This window comes from Lissotriton vulgaris, chromosome 8 (assembly GCF_964263255.1).
Source record: "Lissotriton vulgaris chromosome 8, aLisVul1.2, whole genome shotgun sequence".
Taxonomy (NCBI): Eukaryota; Metazoa; Chordata; class Amphibia; order Caudata; family Salamandridae; genus Lissotriton; species Lissotriton vulgaris.
The window spans coordinates 1,232,943,835-1,232,969,036 of NC_141696.1; positions in this window are offsets into that span (position 1 = coordinate 1,232,943,835).

A 25,202-nucleotide genomic window follows, 5' to 3' on the forward strand; every position below is an offset into this window, starting at 1 on the left:
AAGGGAGCTAGTTTGACTTATTTTCTTTGTGCGTAATGCTAACTTGACTATTTCTATTTAATCAGATTAATCGTCCACTGCTGGAAATTCCATAGGTAAATGTTCTCCTCAGTTGTAATCAAACATTGAAACTTGCAGTTTTGGCTGAATCCTTATGCCATATTTACTGCCAATCACCACTGAGAACAATTATTCCTCCACTCCAGCAGCTGTTTGTCAACTGGAAAGGGAAACCTGCTAAAGAGGGGTTTGGGGGGCAGCCGAGCCGCGAGGTCTGCCCCCCTGGCAGTTTAGGGAGGGGGAAGGAGCGGAGCATGGGCGCGGCCATTTTGCCGTTGGGCTGCTTTTGGTTTGTAGCCCAAAGGCATCCCAAGCCCACCGTTCCGTAGCCCAGGTATAAAGGGGGCCCCCCACGTGACCCAGCCACCATTTTAGGTATCTGAACCTGGTGGCTGGGAGCCGAGATAGGTTTTTTGGCGTTGGTTTGTGGCAGTTAGATTTCAGAGGCCTTTGTATAACAGATTTGCGGTGCAGCGTTGTCAGGGATCGAGCATGGCTGTCACCGGTGATTACAGGGTGCTGGAGGCCATCCGCCTGCTGGGCGAGGCGGGCGGATGGACCTCCTCGTAGGCACAGCGCCGTCGGCGCGCCGCGGCGGGAGTGGTGGCGGCGATCCTTGCATGTTCGCCACCGCACAAGTCCCCGAAAATGCAGGTGGGTGCTGGGGGCCGCGCTGCTGCCAGGAGCGCGGCCCGTGTGGTGACAGGGGGGCGGGGCAGCCCGCGGTGTGAAAGCGTGCGGCGAAAGGCGCGCCGCTGCAGGAGTGCCGGGACGCGAGGGGAGGGGCGGGCCAGGGGGACGGGCAGAGAGGGAGAAAGCCCCCGAGTAAGGGGACGGAGCTGCACAGGGATATCCCCAGCACGTCGGCTGGCGGCGGGGAGATCCAGCTGGAATGGGCAGATAGAGGACAGAGGAAGAAGGCAGGAGGGCGGGGAAAAGGGGGGGAGGGTGTTCCAGCAGGTCTGGCAGTCACGGGCGAGGAGGAAAAAAGGCACAGAAGAGAGCAGGCCTGCCCGATAGGGGGCAGGTAGGGGAGCCCCAACGGGGAAGGAGGAGAGGGAGCCTGTCACCAGCCAGACACAAGGGAGGTACAGTGGGGGGAGGGGTAGGCAGGGGGCAAGGCCGGAGTCCGGAAGGGGGGCACCTGGGGTTGTGAGGCGGGGGGGTTGGCAGGCAGCAGGTAGGGGAGAGGGGAGGGGAGGGGGGTGGAGGGAGGAGCTGAGTGGGAGCGGGTGGGTGTCCCCATTACTGATAGAAGCAGGGGCGGGAGAGCAGGACAGGGTAGGTTTGGATGTCTTCGAGTCCTGGGAGGAGGGGTTGCGGGAGGGCCGGGGGACGGTAGAGGCCAGGACAGGGGCGCCCCGGGTTGGGCAGGCGGAGGAGCGGGGTGCGGGGGAGGCGGGGGAGGTAACCTCGGAGGCAGGGGGGGCCGGGGTGGGGGTACTGGCTTGGAGCGACGAGGAGGTGGAGGTGGAGGTGGAGGGTGAGGCCCGGGGGTTACGGGACGGGCGGCAGGATGGTGGGGGGGCAGCTCAGTGGCAGGGACCCAGCACATCAGCATTGCTGTTTCTTTTGCAGAGGGATGGTCAGCGCGGGGTTGCAGACTTGGCCAGGCTTGCTGCGGTGGATCGGCGCCAAGGTGAAGGGAGGGCCGTGTTTCTTGCAACAGGCCTGGAGATTGCGAGGGAACTCGACATGGCTGGCACACGAAGGCCCCTGGCGGGCTCGCTGGCCCATCACCCCACAGGGCCCCCACGGCTTGGGGTCCAGCAGCGTACAGAGAGCAGCATGGAGGAGGCCTGTTTTGTGTGGTCTGGGGGTAGCGGAGGAGAGAGGGTTGTTAATAGGGTGCAGTCGGCGCCGCCGCTGGCTTGCCAAGTGTATAGATGGGGTGGGGTGGGTTGGAGTTGCGTGAGGGTGACGAGGAGAGTTTGGAGGAAGGAGAGTTGCGGGAGGGCGGATGGGGTCCGTTAATGGTTTGAGCTCTTTTTGACAGGTGTCACGGGGCCTGGGCACGACAGCGGCCTGGACACAAACCAGGGACGGGGCAGCGATGGAGCGGAGAGGTGTGGAACGACACGGGGACACGTTGGTGCCAGGTAAATGCAGTGCGGCGCGCACGGTGTCAGTGGGGGTGGGGGATGGGGGGGCGGTGGGAGGAGACCGGTTGTGTAAAGGCAGGTATGTGACAGATAAAGGGGTGGGTCCAGAGGAGCTGTTGTTGGCACCGGACGCGACGCCGGGTGCGGCGGGGGCGGCGGCCGGGCAACCGCCCGGGAAAGCGGGAAACGCGGCGGGTGACGCAGGGGCGGGTGGCGGCAGAGACAAGGTAGAGAGTAAGGAGCTGAAGATAAAGCGGCTCCCTTACATGGGGTCACAAAGCCGCTGGGGGCGCACTTAATGGCATCCACTAAGGAAAGGATTTGGAAAGGGGAGTATGTGGAGCTACTGAAATTGCTGCACCACAAGGTCAGGTCAAAGGAAGGGTCCAAAGAGGAGGAATATGAGATGCAGAAGCGTCCAAGGGTTCCCTTGACCATTGAAAACTGGACGGCGGCGTTTCTGATTTTTGCGAGCGTCTATTGCGAGAAGTTCCCGGAGCGGTCGGTGTCCATGTTTAAATACATGGACGTGGTACGGAAGGTGCAGATCACGGGGGGGGGGTTGCATGGGCTCAGTACGACGAGGAGTTTCATGTTCGGATGGCGTGGTATCCAGAGGCAAAGTGGGGGGAGATGGACTGCGACCTCTGGCAGCACACGATGGGGCTGGCGGGGTCGGGGAAGACTATCTTCACCGCCAGCGGTTTGCCAATAGTGTACCAGCCCTCTCAGAGTTGGGGCTGGGGCCAAGAGCCAACCCGGAGCAGCAGGTGCTTGCTGGGACTTTACCCGGGGGGGTGTGCCAGGGAGCATTGCCCCTTCAGGCACGACTGCTCGGGTTGCGGCAGGTACGGACACCCAGTGGTGCGTTGCTGGGACCCACACGTGGGGGAGCCCAGACACCAGGAGGAGGTGCGCGGCCAGGACCCTCCCCGCAGGCAGACGGCGGTGGAGAGGGTAGGGGCACTGGGATCCAGGGCTCGTACTCCGGTTAAGGTGGAACAACTGTCGGCGGCCCTGAGTACCTACCCGGACGTGGGGGCCGCTGAGTGCTTGCGAGACAGTTGCCGGGTGGGGTTTCGGTTAGGTTATGCGGGCCGCGTCAGAGGCGTTGGGCGGACAATCTGCGTTCAACCAAGGAGCACCCGGAGGTGGTGCAGGGCAAGTTGGACAGGAAAGTGCAGGAGGTCCGCATGGCAGGTCCGTTTTCGGAATGGCCGTTGGAACACTTGATTGTTTCCCCCATCGGGGTGGTGCCCAAGAAAGAGGTAGGGCAGTTTTGACTCATACAACATTTGTCCTGGCCGGAGGGGGGGTCGGTGAACGACTTCATTGCCGAAGAGGAGGCCACGGTGTCGTACTCCTCGGTGGAGGCAGCGATGGAATTGGTGGTGAAGGCAGGCCCCGGCGTGAAAATGGCTAAGTGCGATATCAAATCGGCTTTCCAGCTGTTGCCGGTTCACCCAGACGACTGGTGCCTACTGAGGATCCAGTTTCGCGGCCGCTGGTATGTGGACAAGGTACTGCCGATGGGTTGTTCAATGTCTTGTGCCCTTTTTGAGTGTTTTAGCACGTTCCTCCAATGGTTTTTTACGGAACGCACGGGTCACCAGGGTGTGACTCACTACCTGGATGACTTTTTCTTGGTCGGGGCCCCAGACTCTACGGACTGCCAGGTGGCGCTGGACAGGTTTCAGGAGCTCATGGAGGACCTAGGGGTGCCTTTGGGTGCCTTTGGCGCCGAAAAGACAGTGGGACCAGGTACGGCGCTGTTGTTTTTGGGCATTGAGCTTGACTCAGTGTGGATGGAGGCACGGTTGCCCGAGGACAAAAAGAGGCAGATGTTGGGGTTGCTGGAAGTGATGGTGGCCAGGAACAAGGTGGCAGTACTGGACATTCAGGTGCTGTTGGGTCACTTGAATTTTGCATGCAGAGTGGTGCACGTGGGGAGGACGTTCTGTAGGCGCTTGGGTAGGGCGCTGGCGGGCAATAGGCCACCATGTGCGGATGTGGCGTTTTTTCTTGAACCAGTTCAACTGTGTGCCCTTACAGCGGGATGTGGACATGGTTTCGGAAGTACAGATCTTCTCAGATGCGGCGGGCAGCGACGGTTTCGGTTTGTACTGGAACGGAAAATAGTGTGCGGAGAGTTGGCCGGTAGAGTGGCGAGGTGGGGGCCGGAGCATCACTTTTCTGGAACTTTTCCCCCTGGTGGTGGCGATTTGGATGCGGGGAGAGGTCCTCGCACACCGGCGGGTGACGTTTCATGTGGACAATATGGCTGTGGTACAGGTGGTGAACCGCCAGTCGGCCAGGGACGAGCAGGTGTTGAAGCTGTTGCATGTGTATGTGCTCGGCTGCTTGCCTCATGACATTGCATTCCGCGCGGTGCACATCCCGGGAGTCGACAATGACATTGCGGATGCCTTGTCTCGTTCCCGGTGGGGGAGATTCCGTGGGTTGGCCGAGGACGCGGAGGAGGACCCGACACCCATGCCTGCGCAGCTGTGGCAAGTGGGCAACACCGGATGTTACAGCTGGTTCTAGGATCATTGGCGGACTCGACCAGGGCAATGTATGTTGTGGCTTGGGTGGAGTTTCTGGCGTCCGAGGCGCGCTGCAGGCCGCCGGGAGCTGCGAGGCGGGAGGATGTGGTCCGATTTATGCTCGCATTAGTAGACAGGGGCCTCAGGAAGGTGACCATAGCGGGCAAGTTGGCAGGGATAGCGTTCATGGGGAAGCTGTACTGGGGCTACGCACCATCCATGTTGGAAGGCTGGGTCCGGGAATGCGGGTGGGCGGGGGCATTGCAGCGGCCGTTGTCGAAGGACCTGTTGGGGAGAGTGCTGGCGGTGTTACATGGGGTGTGCCTGGACGAACGGGAGAAGTACTTGTTTGGGACCCTGATGGTGTGGATGTTTGCGGGGGCTTTTCGGGTGTCGGAGCTGGTAGGGGGTAGAGGGGGCCAGGGACTGGTTTGGACGGAGGTGCGTTTGGGGCACTGGGTCGTGCACATTTGGCTGCGGCGGTCGAAAACGGACCAGCGTGGGGCGGGCACCTGGGTGACGTTGCAGGAGGGGGGTGAATTGGCGTGCCTGGTGCACTGGGGGTGGACCTGGAAAGGTTTTCGGCTGGGGGACGGGTTGGTCTTTCAGCATGCGGATGGCGCTCGGGCGACGGGGGCGCAGTTGCTGGGGGTGTTGAGGAAGGCTCTGGGCAGGCTGGGGGCCGATGGCGGACAGTATGGCACTCACTCGTTCAGGATTGGGGCGGCGTCGGAAGCACATAGGCGAGGGTGCGGGAGAGGGGCCATCATGAGCCTGGGGAGGTGGTCCTCGGCTTGCTACAGGCGGTATGTGCGCAGCGCTGCGTTAGAGTAAATGCGCGTTGGATTTGGGGGGACAATGTGACTTACATCTGTTTTTTGTTTCAGGTTCGGTGGCGGGCCGGGCGGCACAGGGGATGTTGATTTGGATTGTGGGCCATTCTTTTGTGAAGAGGGCGAAGTTACAGGCCCAGGATAGCTATTTCGGGGAGAACTTTCAACCCGGCTCTTTTTCAGGTGGTTTGGCTGGGGAGGGGGGGCATGCGTTGGAAAGAACTGATGACCAAGTTGAACGGCATGGTGCAAGGGGGTCGATGCCCAGATGTTTTGGTTCTCCATTTGGGGGAGAACGACATGGTTCGGGAGACTGGTCTGGTTTTGATGAGGGCGATGCGGCGGGATCTAGCGGAATTGCGGAGATGTTGTTCTGGGTGTTCGGTGGTATGGACAGAGCTAGTTCCGCGGAGGGTTTGGCAGGGGGCGAGCCGGCCGCAGGCGGTGGACAAGGCACAGAAAAAGATCAATGTAGGAATGGTACGTGTCTGTCGGCTTTTGGGGTTTGCGAGGATTTGGCACAGAGATATCCATGTTCAGGGGTGACGGGGTGCATCTCTCGAGGATGAGGATGGACCTGTACCTGTTGGAACTATGGGAAGTCTTGTCTCGCCTGTTAGGTGTGCGCCGGGATTAGGAGCTGGTGGTGAGGTTTTTGTGTGGCTGCGCGGCATGGGTCCGAGTGGGGGTCTTTGGGGGGGGCAGGGAAAGGGGGAGGCGGTGTATTCACCTGCCCTCCACCTTTCCCTGGGTGGAGGAGTTTGGTGGGGATGTTGGCCAAGTTTGGCTGGAGTTTGGTATTTTGGCGTTAAGTTTGGGGACTTGGGGACCGGGAGCGGGGAAAGGGGTGAATAGTTGGGGGTTACATTAGAGGGTAGTTTGGTTACAGTTGCAAGAGGACATGACAGGAATGTAGCTATTGTGAGGGCTTGGAGTTAATAGGTAGGGGAGAAATTTGGATACTCTTAGGATGTAATGCTGTTATATATATTGTTATGTAGCGGGTGGAGGGATATTATCATGTGGGATCGTAGGGGTGGAGGGAGAAAAACAAAAGGGGGGTAGGTAACTCGATGTTTAGAGAGGTTATAGTTTTGTAAGGCGGTTAGCCAGTTTGGGAAATAATGTGATGTGCACCTGTTTCAATAAAGCAGCCTTTTTCACACACAAAATGGTAGTCGGTCGTGCTTGCCTCCCTCTCTTTCCTCCCGATTTGTCATTTTACCAATACCTTCGACACATTCAGCAGCGCATGCACTTCTCTGCATTCCGTTCAAAGCAGCAACGTGCAGACAAGGAGAGGGCTTTCTGATTTTAGGACCGAGCTGGGACTGAGTTTAATGTCCATCAGCCATCTTTTTGTTCATGTATCATCCTGGCTGGGAGCCATCTGGAGCCTAACACCTAGGTACAAATGCAATGGAAAGAAACAAAGGCGCACATCTTGCTACCACTTCAGAAGTGCTTAAGAGAAACTATAGGAGACAGGTTTTTAACTTTGTTCATCTCCATATGTATGGGAAGTGCTTGCACTGTAAGAATTCAAGATTTCTCTGTCTGTATAAGTTATAACAAAAACACTGTTGTAAATGGCACCCACGAATATTTTTAATGTTATTCTTTTATAGCGCTACTCACCCCAGTGTATGGTATGAGAGCGCTTTACATCACACAAAAAGGCATTATAAATCAGACAAGCATGCAAGTCAATGAACAAGAAATTTATTTTGCATGTTATAAGGTGTAGGAATGACATATTATCCATATTTCTAGACATTATGGTTGATTACGATGTCAGTCGGAAAGCCTCCGATCGGAAGTCGAGATCTGTCCGACCACGGTCGGAGGCATTCCGACCGACACAGTAGGTGTGCGGCCCTACCACCTGAAATATGATGTTGGTGGTCGGAATGTAAACCGGCTAGTCATTCCAACTTGACCGTGACCGGCTCTTAGAGTCTTCCAGCCAGTCGGAAACACACCGTAATCCCCAAATAACAGGGTTTCCGACATTGTGATTACGATGGCGGTTTCTCACAGTCTTTCTGTGCCAGCCTTTTCTGACACAGAAAATATGTTGGAAATCGACTTTGGGGGACCCTAGCAGGGCCCTTTTCACCCTGCGGCCTATGGTTGGTGATCGAGGGGGTACCTGCAAATTTGAAATATGCAAATTTTCACTGATTTCAAGTGTTCAGATTTGTCCATCCGGACCTTATTCCAAGAACAAGTACAGACGCACAAAGTTAATCAAAAAGACGTTTTTTATTAACCCAATGCATTTCGGGCACTTCATGCCCTACTTTGAGGAGTTTAATATGCAGTTGGAATGCATTTGGTTGAAGTGACTCGTGTAGAATTGTTCAGCCATTACTTTTTGCTAATGTCGAGATTGAATTATGTGAGATAATTAATGAGGCCTGTTTTACTGTTGTTTTTAGTTACCCCAGAAGACTGTTTTTGGAATAAAGTCTGGATGGACAAACCTGAACATGTGAAATCAGTGAAGATTTGCATATTTCCTTGTGTGTGGAATTAAAGAGAAGAGTAAAAGTTGATTAACATAACCAAAGGAAAAGAAAAAAACATGAATAAATTGAGTAGAAAGAAAGAAGTGTGCAAACAGTATGATGCTGTGCCTTGGAATTTGGGACGGCGATCCGTCCCAAAATGCAGTGAGGCACCAATGACTGCCTGCCACAGGGTGCAGGGTTTTACACCCCCAATGTCTCTATACTAGCCTGTACTACGTCCGGCTTGCAGCCGTGACACATGCTCCTATAGAGAAAAGTGAGTATGTGACCGAACAGTGTTCAGTCGCATCATAATCAGGCAGCCAGAACCGCAGACCTAAGGTCGGTTGGTGCCGAGTCTGACATGTGTGGGTAGGAGGCAACTCTGACCAAAATTGCATTAAATCCATTTATATGTCATGCGTGAATGATCAGGAGAAACACACAGTCAACATATAAAACGTAGCGTAATGATGGCGGTTGCCTGGACTAATAAGGCTTCATGACTTCCCAAAGGAACCCTTCTTTGCAATCTTAAAATTACAACAGATTGAGAAGAAATAATAAGGATCTAAACCCATGACTTTTTGCATCAGTTCCTTGATGCCAGTAAATAAATCACAGTGCTATAATAGAAGACTTGCAACTAATGAACTAGAAATAACGACATGATCTCAGCATCAAAAGCAGTATCCCACTTTCCTATTTAAATACACCCACACGTGTCTGCATTGTCCAAGTAGATTCACAACATGCCCAAGAACAAAACTTCCGCCTCCTGGGATGATCAGAATGGATGATTTGCCACGCGGGCAGCCTATCGTTCCGAATCAGGTCTGTGCGACAGTGCCCTTGCTTCACAGGCGCCCGGATGATCCTGCCATTTGTACTGCTCGTGACAGGTAAGCCTTCTCATATCCATGAACAGGAACACGTCCGCCCTCGCGAGGCTTCATTGCCAGGTAGCTAATCCCTTCTGTGGGCGGCTCAGCTCAAGGACTAACAATCGCAGTGCACTCAAATCGAATCCAGCCCTACTGCTCATTTATGAAGACATTGAAACGTGAAAGCAGTAGATGGTTCTCTGTAAAATAAAATAAAAGCTTTATCTTGACTTCAAACACTGCTCAGAATTACTCGTAAAAACAATTATTCTTTAAAGACGGTATAAAAATGTTATAACAATAAATATGTTCATTGATGTTTTTGTCTTAAACCAAGTTTGAAATTCCCCATCAAATTCTAATATGCCTATCAATCCTAAAACATTTTTGTAAGCTTTGGTCTTGAGTGTGCAGAATTCCTGTAATTACCTCTAGCGTCATTTTGCTAAATCGCAGAATACCTACATGAAATTATGCATAATTACGCAAAATGCGGTTCCGACATCTTGCGCACAAAACAATTATTTTAAGACACGTCATTTCGTGCTAATAGCGTGAAAGCGCGTGACACAACTGTGAGTGGCCATTTTGATTGGGGTGTGGCCTTCCCTACTCAAGTGTGCTCCTCCTTAGCGGTTTCCTCGTGTTCTCCTCTCCACCAGACTCCAGGCTGACCTGTTAATGTCCACTCTCCTATTTTTCCAACTCTCCTTTAACTTTTTATCTGCTCTCCCTGCCTTTGTATTTTCCTTGGGAACAAGGGACAAGGGAACCCTACTCACTGAGAGCCTGGGTAAGCAAGTATGTGAGGAACAGTGGCTCCTGTGGGTAAATAAAGGCACAATGGCAATGTACAGGGCTTGTTTGATGTCACAAAGAAAGCTGAGCATACACAACGAGGAGGCAGTCAATTTGTTCAATAGTTTATATAGTAAGCAGGTAAATCGAATATTACATGCATGGTGTTTGTCAATAAAAATAATTAGCAAACAGTAAATAAACAATAGTGAAAGGTGTCCCAGTGGAAAAAACCTTTGGAACCTAAGTTAATTGTGGCATATTATGTGACATTAGTGCAAGGTTTCACTATACAACATTGGGCGACCATCTGAAAATGTGTCATTTGTAGAACAACACGTTATACAATCATACATGCTGGATAATGGTTCGCCTTTGTAAACTGTCGACGGTGTTTAGACCCTGTTTGGGGTGTAGGGTCTCTTCAGGACTTGGAAATGGCGGGACACCTGAAGCGAGACCTGCACTGCCTAGGGTGAGGAGCAGTGGCACCGTGAAAATAGTGAAGAAAATAGACTCACAGGGTACCCGGCAGGGTGCCCATGTGAGGGTGGTGATAGGCAAGCAGAAGAAATGGTTGGGCCAGAACAAGTCTCGGCGGTACTTCAAGCGCTGATATTGCAAATGAATATGGCACGGTGAGCGTGTGGTAACGCTCCATGTGTGAGGGAGAAGGGCCTCACTTGGATACAGTGAAGGGCTCTTCTGGCTGTAGCTCAGTGATGACACTGATAGCGCGGTGTTTCCAAGCATGGAAATCTTAAATAGCAGTGACTGCCATGTGTCAGCTATCCCAGTGCTGCGCGAACAGAGGAGCATCTGTCATCTTAAGAGTCATCCAGACTAGTCGCGCAGAGCAGCTAATCGATCACAGAGGAGCCGCGAGGAGCCGTGAGTCAGAGGAATTGTGAGAGAGCCTTGGAGCAGCAGTGCGGTGGAAGCAGAGCGGCGCAAGCGCCGAGCCGACCCGTACCACCCTATCGCCCACTGCTCTCACTCACTATCACCCCCCTCAGCCCCCATCAGGCTCAGCCCCTAAACCGCGAACGCCATCACCGCCGCAAGCAAGCAAGTTGCTGAGGGAAGATCTTGCTCGGCGTGAAAACAGCAGGACGCGGCCGGCGGTGGGGCCCACGGAGAGGGCAGCGGTGAACGAAGTTGGAGGTGAGACGCAGTAGCAGTAGCGCTTATCAGAGCCAGTCTTGTGCCCTCCATCCCCCCCGGGGGTCCCCGCAATCTCGGAACTGCGGGCGCTGTACAAACTTCAGCGGGACAGGCGGTGATAGTGACTGTTAGCCGTGATTGTCAGCAGCAGCAGTGTTCTCTGTGCTCACTTGTGTCTCACCTGTATCTGCCCAAGTGTAAAGACTCAGCAGGGCTCAGAGGGACTCAGAGGGTCTAATCAAGGCCAACTAAGGCTAATTTATCTGCCCGCATCCAGCCTGCCTCACTAGCCGCTACTAGACCCGACGGTGGCAGAAGCAGTGGCGTGCAGAGTGTGCTAGGCTGCAGCACCCGCACTAGCCGTGTCTTATCGAAACCGGGTCCGGGGCTTCTCCGCCGGACTTGGCGACCAGAAGTCAGAGAGCCGGAGGCAGCTCCTGCGCCGATAAACGGTTAAGAAGCCACACAGGGTCTGGCGCCCATAGCGTCCAGAGCTCACGTCCAGAGCTCCTGACTGCGGAGCACAGCGTGGCGCCGGGTTGGAGTACGGCGAGTGGAGGGGCGGCTGTGCAGTAGTAACTGTGCGGTATTGTGCAGCATAGACATTTTAACTGCGCTCGAGAGCTTGAGCTTCGAGCATTGCGAGCCGTGTTGCCTATTGGGAGGTATCTGGAGTACTAGGGCACTTTGGAATATCTGGAGCCTGGAGTATTTGGAGTGCCTGGAGTCTGACTGTGCAGCCAGTGCGGGAGGTAAGTGGCAGTGGTGAGCGCAGCCGCCATTAGAGGCGGTCGCAAAGTAAGAGCCGAGGGTGCCGACCAAGGGGTTGCTTGACTAGGTCTCCCAGCCTGCGGCCCCCCTGTGTGCACCGCTTGCTGCCTCCCTCTCCCCCTGTAAAGACGCTGACCAGTACAGTTCGCGCGGAGAGCCAGAAATATTAACTAGACTCACACAAGAAATATAAGCCCCCCACAGGAGAGATACTCCAACAAGTAGACACACAAGTAAATGACCTTCACCACGCAGAGCCCCAGCTCACGGCGCTTAAAGGATGACGCTCAAAAGGACCAAGTCCAGCTCGGAGGAGGAGGGGGCGGAGGTGAACCCAGAAAACATGGCACAAAGAAGAGTAACTAGAAGTATTAGCACCCAAAAATCTCAGGACTCAGTCTCGGGCAATTCCCTCTCACAGGGTCTCATTACTCAATTCTTTCAGGCCCCTAGTGGACCGACAGCCCCGGACAGGAGACAAACAGGACCCGAGGGCAGTGCCAAATCGGGATCGCCAAAGTCCAACCAAGATCAAATTGGCTGTCACTCCAGAGAGCCTGCCTATACCGAAAAAATTTGAAGCCCGGAAGTACGACCCCAACCTGTCACCAGGGTGAAGAGCCCGTTAAGGATCATAGCTGATGTTCACACGAGACCCACTGAGGGGGCACACGTGGAGACAGGCATTGCAATGCAAAACATGGTTAGTGCACCCTCTCCCCCAAAGAGCACTGGGATGCGACCGAGCACAACGGTGACACCCCGGTCAATAACGAAGTAGACCACTCCGGGTATGGTTGCGCTAACGGCATCGTTCCTACACAAATTAGAACAGTCAATAGAACGCACACTTGAAGATACACCTATAAACTCAGGCAGAATCAATGTCAGGAGAACATCCCAGACGGAGGAATGGAGCCCCTTGGGCCTGACACAACATCAAGACTCTATTGACAAAGTCACGGTCAAAGATGTAAACCTGACCGTAATAAGAAAAGTTCAAGACACCATGGCTAGGGCCTTACTATGGCAGTCCACGAAGATGGAGGTTCAAGTCGATCTCCTGCACTCAATTACCCTGCATGTGGTGTGTCAAGATGACAAATTAGCAAAGCTAGAGGCGCTGTTCGAAGCCCACGAGGTTAATATGAACTCTTGTGCCGCTATCATAGAAAAATGGGCAAGTCTACCCGAAGTCCTAAAAGACATGCTTGCACTGGCCAATTGCCTGGGTGAGAGGTCTCCTCAAGTACAGGAGGCACAAAAGTTACCAGCTCTGACGAAAGTGCATGACGAAATGAACGACCATTGCACCGCGGTTATCAGCCCTTCAAAAGTTCCACTGGTAGGGCCATGCAGTAATCTCAGCTTGGCAGAACAAGGGAGCAGGGACCTTGAGGTCTTGGACCCCGACACCGAAAGTGACGACTCATCTGCTAGCCTACCTCTCTCGGAGAATTCCAAAGGCGCACCGGCTAGTGTAAATGCTCCGCTGTCAAGGAGAGCCAAAAAAAGACTAAAGAAACAACTAAAGAAATCTAAAGTCAAAAGCAGGATCATATCACCAGCCATAATAACCTCTGGCGCCACCGAAACTGAAAGTAGCCTTAAACTACCCTTTCCAATTTTCATCCCAAAACACGCACCCAAGACCAACAAGCCTAGCGACGCACCTCTCGTGCCATCCAAGGCCCTCAGATATCTAATCCCTCACCCGGAGAAACAATCCAACATGGAGGCTCAATCAAGGTCTTCACAGGTGGTAACCAGTGGACAACCCAGCACCAACGGCCCAACTGGTTCGGCACTTCAACGTAAGACAGAAACAAACCTTTCACTACATCAGGGGGCGCAGTTGGGACTGCCCTGCCTGGTAGGCCTACCAACTGAGGTACCTGGCAGTCAGCAGCCAGGAGTTACATAAAAAAACCTCCCACACCAGAATGCAATCAATGATGAGTGGCAAGGACCATCAAGAGAGGTAGGACTACCAATCGTGGCGTCAGACAGACAGCGGCCAGGAGACACTCATAATAACCCCCCCACATCCAATTCATCAAAGGCCCACGTCCCTGGGAGAAGAGGTACAAAGGCGCTCCACCGAATATAAAAATCCATCAGAAATACATGAGCTGCTGTTCACCCCTAGATTCATAGCCATAGGCTCCTTTGACATTCTGAACGGTCCAATATTGTTCGACTCTTCAGCCATATTGATTCTCTGGCACATATCACCTCGGAGATGATCGAATGGGTGAGGTTCAAGAGCCTGGAGACAGACAGCCACGGTGACTCCACCTTAGTCGGATTTGTGAATCAGCAAGCCCAACAAGCTGTCCTCAACGAAGCAACACAACTGGCAGAATGGGGCAAAGAAGTCACCCCCCCCCCAGGGCACCAAAATACCCACACGTCCTCAGACCGCATTACGGCCTTCAAGAACCTATCTCTGTTCTCAAAGGCACAAAATCCACCAGTCCAGACGGGGGATTGAAATCAGGGAGGCCAAGAATCCCGCTAAAAATAAAAATCCTGCTAAACGAAAAGCAGCGCAGTGTGCAGCGGCCTCAGCAAGGACTGGCTCAGACGGAGGACACATGGAGACAGGGCTCCTAACCCTGCCTACACCCATGAAAACAGAGCACGTGCATATCCATTAAGGGGCCAAGATCGCAAGCTAACCATCGTTTCATGGAAATTCGCGGGGCTAAACAATATCCGCAGGGACACGACCACTCTTGATTATCTGGCTCAGGGGGATATATTATGCATCCAGGAGACCTGGGCGAGGTCAACGACCCCAATAGTCTCTTTTATGAACATTTTAAATCAGCAACCAAAAGGACGATCTTTGGTCGTCCGTCAGGGGGTCTTTCCATCTTCGTAAGCCACGCCTGCAAATTTAATGTAAAGGAACTAAATCTGGAGTCACCGACCTGCAAGCCATCACCATAGAAGGGTTGAGAGCGGATCAAACACCCCGCCCGCTTTTAATATTCAACTGCTATCTCAACCCAGCAAAACTTCATTGCCCTCACGCCTTGGAATCACTTACCATCGCCCTGGAAGACCTATTAATAAGCCGCTTGTACTATGATGTAATAATAGCGGGTGATTTTAATCTGAGAGGCCTGGACCTGATCCCTGTGGCACCCCCAAGTAAGAAGGCAGCTCCATTGACTGAACGTCTAGCAAACTACAATCTGCAATCCACCCACGGGACACAAAAAATTAGCCACCCCGCATGGACCGCCAACCCGACCTTTAGGAATGTCTCCACTATAGATTACATCTTTTCCAATGAAGGACTGACTCACAAACTTTGCAATTTCACCGTGGATGACAGAGTCGAAAGTGACCATAGGCCCCTCCGTGCCACATTCAACCTGACACGAGAACAGGCGGACCCCTTTGAAGAAATTGGTACGACCACAGGCGAAGAACATCATCTAGTCCTCAAAAGAATAAAATGGTCGACCAATCTCAGCCATAGACTTTCGGCATTTGTAGCCAACAGGGTGGCAGAACTAAGGCCACAAGACAGCGAGAACACCATACACATATGGGAAACACTGACCAAGGATATATTGAAGTGCCTGGGCAACACCTATCAACCAAGAAGCAGTCAAAAAACATCAGGCAATGCCGCCTAAAAACGCAGAGCCTGAATCAGATTAAGCATGCACTCAACAAGGCAGCGAGGGCAAAAAAGAAAGGCATCCACCTGCCAGGGGGTCCCCCCATTGCCGTTCTGCAAGCCTATTACAAAAAGAAAATCTGGGAATTGAAAAGAAAGCGGACCGAACAGAACTGGCTGACAGTGTTTTCCTTAATCAAAGAAAAAGACAACAGCAAGCTCTGGCGCTATATCAACAGCTTGTCATCTGGAGGCGCATACAAGGAAAACAGTGTTGCAGGTAAAGTGTGGGAACAGTATGCAAAGGGGCTGTATACCTGTGAGCCAAATCGGCCAACTCTCTGCAATACCGCGTGGTCCAATGCGGCAGCCGCTACCACCAAAACTGAAAGCACACAGACAGAAGAATTAAGATCGTACCGACCCGGAAAATTCTCGGAGGCGGAGATAGTAAAGCACATCAAGGCCATCAGAACCGACGGCGCCCCTGGCCCAAACGGGATCCCAGCCCAGGTTTTTAAGACCGCACCAGCCTTCTTTGCAACCAAACTTACTCCTTTATTCAACCACTCATTCGCAACCACAATCTTGCCAATTTCCTGGAAAGGCTCAATCCTATTTCCCATTCATAAAAAAGGCGATCACTCCGACTCGGCTAATTACAGACTCATAGCCCTTCTTGACATTGAAGCTAAGGTATATGCCCGCCTTCTCCTAAAGGACCTGGAGACCTGGGTGGATAAGAATGGCATTCTTCCGCCCTCACAGACTGGCTTTAGGGCTAACAGTTCCACGCTGGATAACATCATAGCGCTCACGTACCTCGCGAAGAAGGCTAACACGAAAAACAAGTTGGCTCTGTTCTGTTGCTTTATAGACTATTCAACTGCCTTTGACCGAGTGAACAGAAGCCGGCTATGGGCAAAACTAGAGACCTGGGGGATCCCCAAAGCCCTGCTAAAAGCCATAAAAGCACTTTATGAGGGGACCTGGGTCCAGGTGAAACTAAGCCCCACAACCACAACCACAAGAATTGCCACCAACTCTGGTTTAAAGCAGGGGTGCTTTTTAATCTGTACACAGCGGACATGGGGCAAGCCCTGAAAGATGCCAACCTAGCACCCCCTAGACTGGGGAAGCTCGTCCTGGGAACGCTCCAGTACGCAGACGACACAGTAATCATGGACCACACCTGGGTAGGGCTTCAAAGAGCCTTAAATAGTCTTGCCACCTACAACAAGGAGAATGAGCTATGTATCAACATGAGCAAGACCAAGATAGTAATCTTTGGCAAATACCATCACAAAACAAAAGCTTCTTGATCCCTGGGGGAGCACAGAATCACCACGGCCTCATCCTACAACTATCTGGGCACATGGCTATCCGAGAGGTCCACTGCAGTTAAACACCTGAAGGAGCTTAAACCAAAAATAAACAAAATAATATCGTCTTTAAGACACTTAAGCCATGGCCTGGCCAGTCCTTCTGCAGATCCGTGTTGACAGTACTCAGGGCCAAACTGCTCCCCGCCATCACGTATGTAAAATGTGCTGTCTATACTAGTATCGATGCCCGGATGGCTGGCGCAAGTCGCCTCTTAGTTCCCATTCTGAATAGTTACCAAAATAAAGAGACGGGCGCTGGAAGCCGGAGTCACAAGAACAGGATTTATTACTCATGAGGAGAGCCTGTCATTTCGGACACGAAACACAGTGTCTTTCGGGAGGTGCTCTAACAAGTGAGCTGAAACGTCGTCTTTTATACCTTACAAAACACTAGGCATTACAATCATGACATTGTGAAACACGGAAAAGACATCCCCATAATCCTCGTGTCACTCCTACCCCACATATGTTCACAATAGGGACCCTTGACCTGCTGATAAGAGGGGAGGGTAATTACGCAGCTGAGTGTTCCGCCAATTTTTAGGATGTGTGCGCCTGATCGTAGCCCAGGGGGTGGGGTGGCCAGGATCAATAGTGGGTCCTTTGAAGAGGAGTGACTCCATACAATAAGCAGTAAACAGTATCTCCTGGCTTAGGCGATGACCTCAGACATGTGTGGACAGTCAATCGCGGGGGGGAGGGTTTACTAACAGAGGGGATATTCATGAAAGGAAAGGAGGTGCTGGTCAGGCGCGGCCGTGACTCCCAAGGACAGGGTCTTGCAGAAGAAGAAGGTTTATGACTTGCCCGTGTGAGGGAGAAGGGAGGGGGAACCAGGGTGGACACAGGGACAGAGTCGCATAGAGAGAGAGAGGTCTTATGACTCGTGCGAGAGAGAGTGGGGTAGTCAGGTGCAGCTGAGGAGGGCTATGTCAGCTAAGGCGAAGGATGCCTCTTCGAGAGGAAATGGGGGGTTTGCGTGGGTCAAGCAGGAGGGTTGCCTTTCAGGGCAGGGTCGCGCAGAGGGAGAGGGTTTCATAGTCTATGCATGTGAGAGAGAGGGGGGGGGTTCAGATACGCGCAGAAGGGAAGCCGGTGATTCTAATGAGCAGGCAAAAAAGGCCAGGGTGCCTAAAATGGCTGTCATGTATATATGGGTACGGGCCTTTACTGGCAGAGTGATGCGGTCAATATTTTACGGTATTCATGGTGCTTATAGGGAGAGGAGCGGGAAAAAAGGGGAAATGAACGCTGTTTATGTACATCAATTTCTCTAATTTCCACACGTATGGCCATATAGCCTACCCAGGGGCTTTTGAGAAAGTGGTGAAAGCATACAAGATGGTGCTACAGGCCCCAGACAGGCACGGAACAACAGGCTTGAGTAGAAATAGGCCTGAAACGACCAGAGCTGGCACTACTGGGGGATTTGCTAAAATATTACATTAGAGTGCTGAAATCGCCTGAAAACACCTTAAAGCACTCCCTAACCATCTTTTGCGATGCAGGCTCCCCATGGCACTCCAAGGTGGAACTAGCCATTGAAGTTCTGAAAATCGAGGGAAGGAGCCTGTATCTTCACGAAATTCCATACTCTGCCTGGGCCCAAGCCGTTAAGCGCCAAGTCCAGTCCATTTCTTTTGAGCTTGACCTTTCTTCGCTCCGGCACAACCCACTAACTCTGGCCCTGGACAAGTCCTATATCCCCGGCAAACCTCAACCATACCTGTATGATTCATTAACAACCCAGGCAAGACAGAAAATTCTGTTTATGCCCCTTTTGGCCCTCAGGATCGCGGACTTCAACCCAATTTGGGCACGTACCGATGGAGCCATTGCTTGCCGACTTTGCAACTATCGCAGAGAATCCTGGCTGCATCTGTTATGTTGCTGCACAAAGTTGGCTAGCGACCAACCGCGATTGATGCGCCCGGCATTACGGAATCTGAGCCATAGAACATGCAGAGAGGACTCGGACTGGTGTTTCTCAGAAACCAAGACCTGCTTATTAGCCAGGGTCGGCAAGTTCATCCATCAAGTTAAAATGGCACTCGATTTCCAACTAAAGGCTACTGATCTGATGGGCCCGACAGTGGGCTTAGCACTTTCCCCGTCTCCCCAAAGTTGTCAGCCTATAGTTAACCCAGGGAGACGTGGAAAAGTAATTGGCACCATCGGACTGAGGTACTTCATCTGGGTCGGCTAAGGGTCTGATGCAGAATCCATCAGCTGTCATCTGGCTCCGCAGCATGAGTGAGGATGTCGAACTTCCATACGTCTCTCAGACTCTAGTAGGCATGGTCTCATGGCGAAATTAAAACTCTTAGGGCCATATGTATCATACTTCCGTTTTGCAAATTTTAAATAGCGAATCTTAAGGAATCGCTATTTAGAATTCGCAAAACGGTATGTATGTAGGTAATCTAGGAATTTTAGCGATTCCTTACTATTCCTTATTTGCGAATTCGCAAATTGCGAATTCGCAAATAAGGAATACTTCCCATTCATTTCTATGGGCCAGGAGGCCCATAGGAATGAAGGGGAAATTTGCTAATCGCAATTAGCTAATCGCAAATTGTGCGAATTTTCAAGGGTGCAGGGGGTGTCTCAAGAACACCCTGCTGCACCCCTGAAACTGACATGTGTGCGCCTATGTTCGCATATGGCGCACATACATGCCCTAAGGGCATGCATGTGCGTCACATGCCACAATGAAAAATGCCAATTTGTGCTTCTTCTTAAACCAAATTCGCATGAGAAAAAAAAGCTTCTTACATAGCAATTAAGGAATCGCAAAATTGCGATTCCTTAAATGCTATGGCAAAATAAGGAATCGCAAAATTTTGCTATTCCTTATTTTGCTACTTTTTCATACATTGCAAATGTGCAAAAATGGCCGTTTCCGATTCGCAAAGGCCGAAATTCGGCGAATTTCGGCCTTTGCGAATCAAAAATAGCTTCATACATATGGCCCTTATTCTTTTAATAGAACCCTGATTGGACAATAGTAGTTAACACAGTCAGTCTCGTAACTATATAGTTGCACTAATGGTTTGACTTGGTTTTGGCCGAGAAGGGGGGGGGGGTATTTTATTGCATTTTATTGTAGTTCATTGTATCTTACACTGTAAGGATTTTAAGTAATCGCACAGTTTACTAATAAAACAATAGTCTGTCTCCTTGTTTGGTGCTTCAAGCGCTGATATTGCACCAAACAAGGAGACGTGGTGCCTCTGTGCCATGGTGTGCATCCAGGGGGGCACATGGTGTGTCTGCATGCACAACCATGTTCCTGCACAGAATGAAATGCACATCATGCTTTTCAGTCCGTGCAGGAACATGCTTTGATGTTCCAATAGTGGTGCCTGCACTTGCCTCCAGAAGATCAGTTGCAGACATGAATGCAGTCATTGTAGGGGGGCGTGGCCAGCCGGGAAACATGGCGGACACAAATCTTTAGAGCTCCATCTGCAGGGCCGTGCTTTCTCCTGAAGTTCTCCTGAGGAAGTGGTTTTCACTCGACAATTCCGAGCGTAGCGGGTGCGGCACTGCCTGAGGAATCTGCCGGTGTGCGGGACGGCAACCGGTGCAGCCAGGGCGGAGGAGAGCTGACTGTTGAACGGCGGAGGTGAGGGGGAGAGCGAAAGGCGCAAAACTTGTCTGGGCCTGGCCGGACCGGGAGACCCCTGCTGCAGCAGCAACGGAGATAGGTGGCCTGCTCGGAACTGTGGGACCCCCGTGCGGACTGCCGGAGTGCAGCGACGGCCTTGGTGCGAGGGGCCGGGCGATCGGAGGTGTCCGGGAGTCTGAGCAGAGGGCCGGGGGGTGCAGCCCTGCGGCGGAGAGACCTGAGGCGCCGAGAGCAGAAGGTGGTGAGCCCCTGGGAGACCCACACCGAGAGGAACGCAGTCGGGAGGAAGCCCTGGCCGGCCTCGGCGACTGCAAGCTGAGTCTGGCGGCGATCTCGGCGGACAGTGAAACGCGGCAGGGGCTCAGTGGCCGGTGAAGGAGGTGAGCGGACATCGCAGGGGTCCGGCGGAATCTGCTGCCGGACGGAGGGTCCTTGGGGCACGGGGAGACGCGACCTGACAGTCCCTGAGACAGGAGTCGGTGGGCGCCGAGTAGGAGAGCTGTGCCCAGGAGTGGGGGGTGCAGCAAAGACCGGAGCTCCTAGGCGCAGAGGGGGAGGCGAGTGGTGGCTCCTGTCCCTCAGGCACCATTTCAACTGGGCGCCATTTTGCTCGCCGGCGCTGTTGGCGGCCCTCGGGCCCCCTCCCTCCTCCCGCCGGATCGCCTGGGCTGTTCCCCAGCCGCGGACGTCCCCAGCCCCCTGAATTCGCACCGGTGGTGCGGGACTGAGTGAAGGGGAGACCGGCGTTCCCCCCCACTGGTGCTGCTGCGGCGGAGGAGCACTTAGCTGAGCATCGCCGCCCATGGACACGCATCACATTGTGGAGAGGCGCCATATGTGAGCCGGGCCTCGTTGGTGTGGCCAGCGGCCCCGTGGGGCCTGAGAGAGAGGGGCGACGGGTGGCAGAGCTCCACTGTGAACAGTCATCAATTGGCCCGTGTACGGCGCTACCTGTGAGCGCAGGCCTGATTCCCTGTGGTCGGGAGACCTGTGAGAAAGCATCAAGAAGAGGATCGGAGGCTGGTGGGTGCCCGGAATGCGCCATGCTGGGCACTTACTGACTGTGCTGCTGCAAAGAGCCGAGGGCCAGGGCCGGGTGGCAGAGATGGAGGACCGAGGCGCGGGGACTGGGCCCGGCCGTTGACGCAGTTGAACGGGCCCCATCTCGATATAGACTCGCCCCAGGTGGCTGCGGGAAGACAGTCCCCTGCCCCAGGCCCGCAACAGTCGCTCCTCCTGTAGCGGACGCAGGGAGACACTGGAACTACAGCGATGTTGCGTGAGGTCAGGGACCTGCTGGTGCGGCGGGAGCTGGGGCGCACCTTGGGGGGCCCTCGTCTATTGTGCCAGCATTCACTAGCCGAGGAGTGAGCACTGCAGATCTGAAGCCAGTCCACACAGCGACCAATCCCTGGCCGCCTTAGTGGGGATACCCCCTGGAGAAGACCTTCAGCATCTCTTCAACACCTTTTCAGCCAGGGGTGAGGCCTACCGGAGCAAGTCCGCTTACGACTCAGCCGCCGTCTGGGTAGCAGCGGATGGAGAAACGTTTGAGAGTCGGTTGCCGGCTGCCCATCCTGACCCAGCTGGTTGAACAAGCCTAATCACCTGTAGTTATAGCCGGAGGCCGTGCTGGTTACGCACAACTCACTGACTGGCACGCACCACTAACCTCTCAGGCAGGTGGGACGGACCTGGGCCTCTACGTCGCAGCTGCTGGTCCTTAACTGGGAGAGTAGATGCCCACGGCGCAGCAACTTGCAATGGGCAGACTGCGGGACAAACCACAGACGAAGCAACAAGGCCAGAGTGGCCAGGACGCATTACAGGACCAGCGGGGGGCTGATCGGGAGCCCGTGGTAACCCTGGCAGCCAAAATGGACACTGTCTTAGCGGCGGTGGAGCGCATTGGCACTGCCTTGGTGCAAACCAAGACTTCCCTGGAAGACCATCTTGATAAAGTCACCTCCAATTTCATGCTGCTGCATGCGGACCACCGCAAACTGTCGGAGTCAGTAGCCACGCAACGCCAAACAGTCCAGTAATTACAGCCGGTCGTGCGCAGCCACACCTCTGGTTTGCAAGACCTGATAGACAGGGTTCACGCACGAGAAGACCGCGCGGAGAATGCTGAAGGGCGCTCACGGCGCAGTAATGTCCGGGTGGCGGGCCTACCGGAAGGGGAAGAAGGGAGGAACCCAAAACAGTATATGGAAGACTAGCTGCGGACACTTTTACCGGATGGAACGCTGTCATCGCACTTCATGGTGGAGAGGGCCCAGAGGGTGCCTGAGCAGGCCCCTAAACCCGGGACTCGATCCCGCTCGTTCCTTTTCAAGCTCCTCAATTATAGAGACCGGGACGCAGTGCTTCGTGAGACTCACAAGCTGGGGGCCACCCAGGTGGGCAACAGCCAAGTCCTGTTCTTCCCGGACTACACGGCAACTGTGCAAAGGAGACGCGGCTCGTACCTGGCGGTGAAGAAACAACTGCGGGCATTAGAGTTACCCTACTCCCTACTCTTCCCGTCGCGCCTACGAGTGGTCACCAAAGAGGGCAAGCGCTTATTCGAGGCCCCGTCGGAAGTCTGGGACTGGCTGGAGGAAACAGGGCGATGGTCAGGACCGCGGCCCCTAGGCCCGGAGGAAGGCAACTGGCGGGAGCAACACTCTAGGAGGCGGAGGAGGAAGAGAGGAACCCGACGGAATGAGGGCATGGGGCAGACCGCTCCGAGCCCGGAGAAAATGCGGCAGGAACGACAGGAAGTCCTGGAGGCGGTGGCGACACTGGGCGTGACACCTATCAGCAATGACCTGAGCCACAGTCAGCAGAGCGGTGTGCAGGCCAGCGGACCATCGTCGCCATCCACGGAGATGTCGGACGACATCGCTATGCCTGTGGTTACACCTCAAACAGTGGACTTCATAGTGTGACTGCCACTGGCCTTGGGACACTGATACACAGACTGAACTGAATCACCTGCATACTGTATCCTTTCATTGATTGTCTACTGCGCTGCTTTGTTGGATAGCAGGCCTGGTGCCTAGCGCGCAGTACGTTGCAGCCAAACCCTTGCCACCAGACTGGGGGAGTGGGCGGGGCACCAGGGTGCTTCACTACACCCCAAGCAGCAGACTTAATAACATAGATGGCGACGGACTGGGGTCTGAGGTTCCGTGACAATTGTAAGTGGTGTTTTCGACTCGCCCGCATATGGTCGAGTTTGGTATCTATGAACCGCAAATGACGAGTTTAGTGGGTGTACGCGTTTTCGCTATGCTAACCTAAACCGTTTGTCTGTTTCGTGGGTTTCTTCATCTGAACCCACGGGTTCCATTTTAGATACGGCATCCATTTTGTTTCTTGCCCTTAAGTAGCCAGCGAACGGACACTGTCCGTTTCGTGACCCTGGGATTCCCAAACTCTTGCGGAAGACACGTGTTCCTTCCTTTGAGGGTGTCTTTATGACAAGGGGAATGACACTGCAAGGCACATGGCCCCGCTCGAAGGCTCATCTTGCCGTGCCGGTCTATTGTTTCAGTTGTGCATTCATTAGGCACGTCTCCTTTGATCCTGCAATCGTGTTTCCGATATCACCCCCTTACGCTCTTTTCAATCTGTTGACTATCTTTGTCTCCCTCTGCACCTGTTTCTGACTCTTCCTTAATTTATTTACAGCCGGATTGGAATGTACTAATGGTGGGAAGATGTACTTTTACAGTTGGGAACCGGCGATGCTACTGTAATTATGTTCCGGGACCTTGAATACATGAAAGCGACCCCCTATGAAATTTACTGTGGGAACTGGGTTGTAACCTTTTGTTTACCATGTTGTTCTATGTATAAAAGGAGCGACCCACAGATACAATTTGAAGCAGTCTCCTAGAACCTACATGCTATGTACTTCTTGTGACTTCTGTGTTCCCTGCAGTAAATAAACCTCGATCTTTGACGCCGAAGGAAGTGTCCCATGTCTCTGTCATTTGTACGCCGGAACAGGTAACCCACGAAGGTTTCAGGTGTTGTCCCCTGGCACCGCTGGGTCTTAGAAAAACCCAGTCCTTCAGTTGGCGCCCAACGTGGGGCGGCATCAGAGGTACCGGTCCAAAGCCCGACGATCGTGAGGAACTTCGTGTGAAATCTCCAAGGGAAGGTGCACCCCGCTTCATCGATCCTGTTGTCGAAATAAGTGGCCCGACGACTTTTCCCGCGAAGATCCCCGCCTCCTGACGGCTGCGACGGACTGATGCCCTGACTGTTGACCTGTTTTGGCGCCTGGCGTAGACCTTGGTACAGCGAGACGATTGACGGGCCTTCCTGGTGACGCCATTGTTCTTTGAGTTAAGTATTTGTGGGTCGCTCCCAGAATCCTTAGTTGTTGTGGGTGCTTAGTTGTTGCATGGTTCCATTGCATTTGTGGTTCTTCGTACTTTGTTCTTAGTTGTTCTATTTGACGACTGCAGTCGCCAAAAACCGAGGGTTTTTGCATATTTGCGGGGACATTGTAATCCAATAACCCTTGACGTTTGTGAAACTCGGTTAGTGTGCACGATGCCTGGCTGTAGTACTTTTGTTTAGTTGCTTTAGAGGTTGTGGTACGGATTCCCGATTGGAGGACTCATGTCTGATACCTCCAGTTGGAACTCCAATTTATGAATTATATAGTCGCCATGGTGTGGGTCCTGCCGCATTTAATGATTGCTGGGTCCGCTACACTAAAGATGACGGTGTCCTTAGTTGGCCACCTCATGGTAGTTTTGAGACCCCTATTTTGGATAATCTTGAAGCTACATTGTTTAAAAGGAAAGCTAGGCCGGCCATGTTTGATTCCTTTCGGTTATGGCGTAAAGAAGCCAAGCAGAAAGAAATCAAACAGCT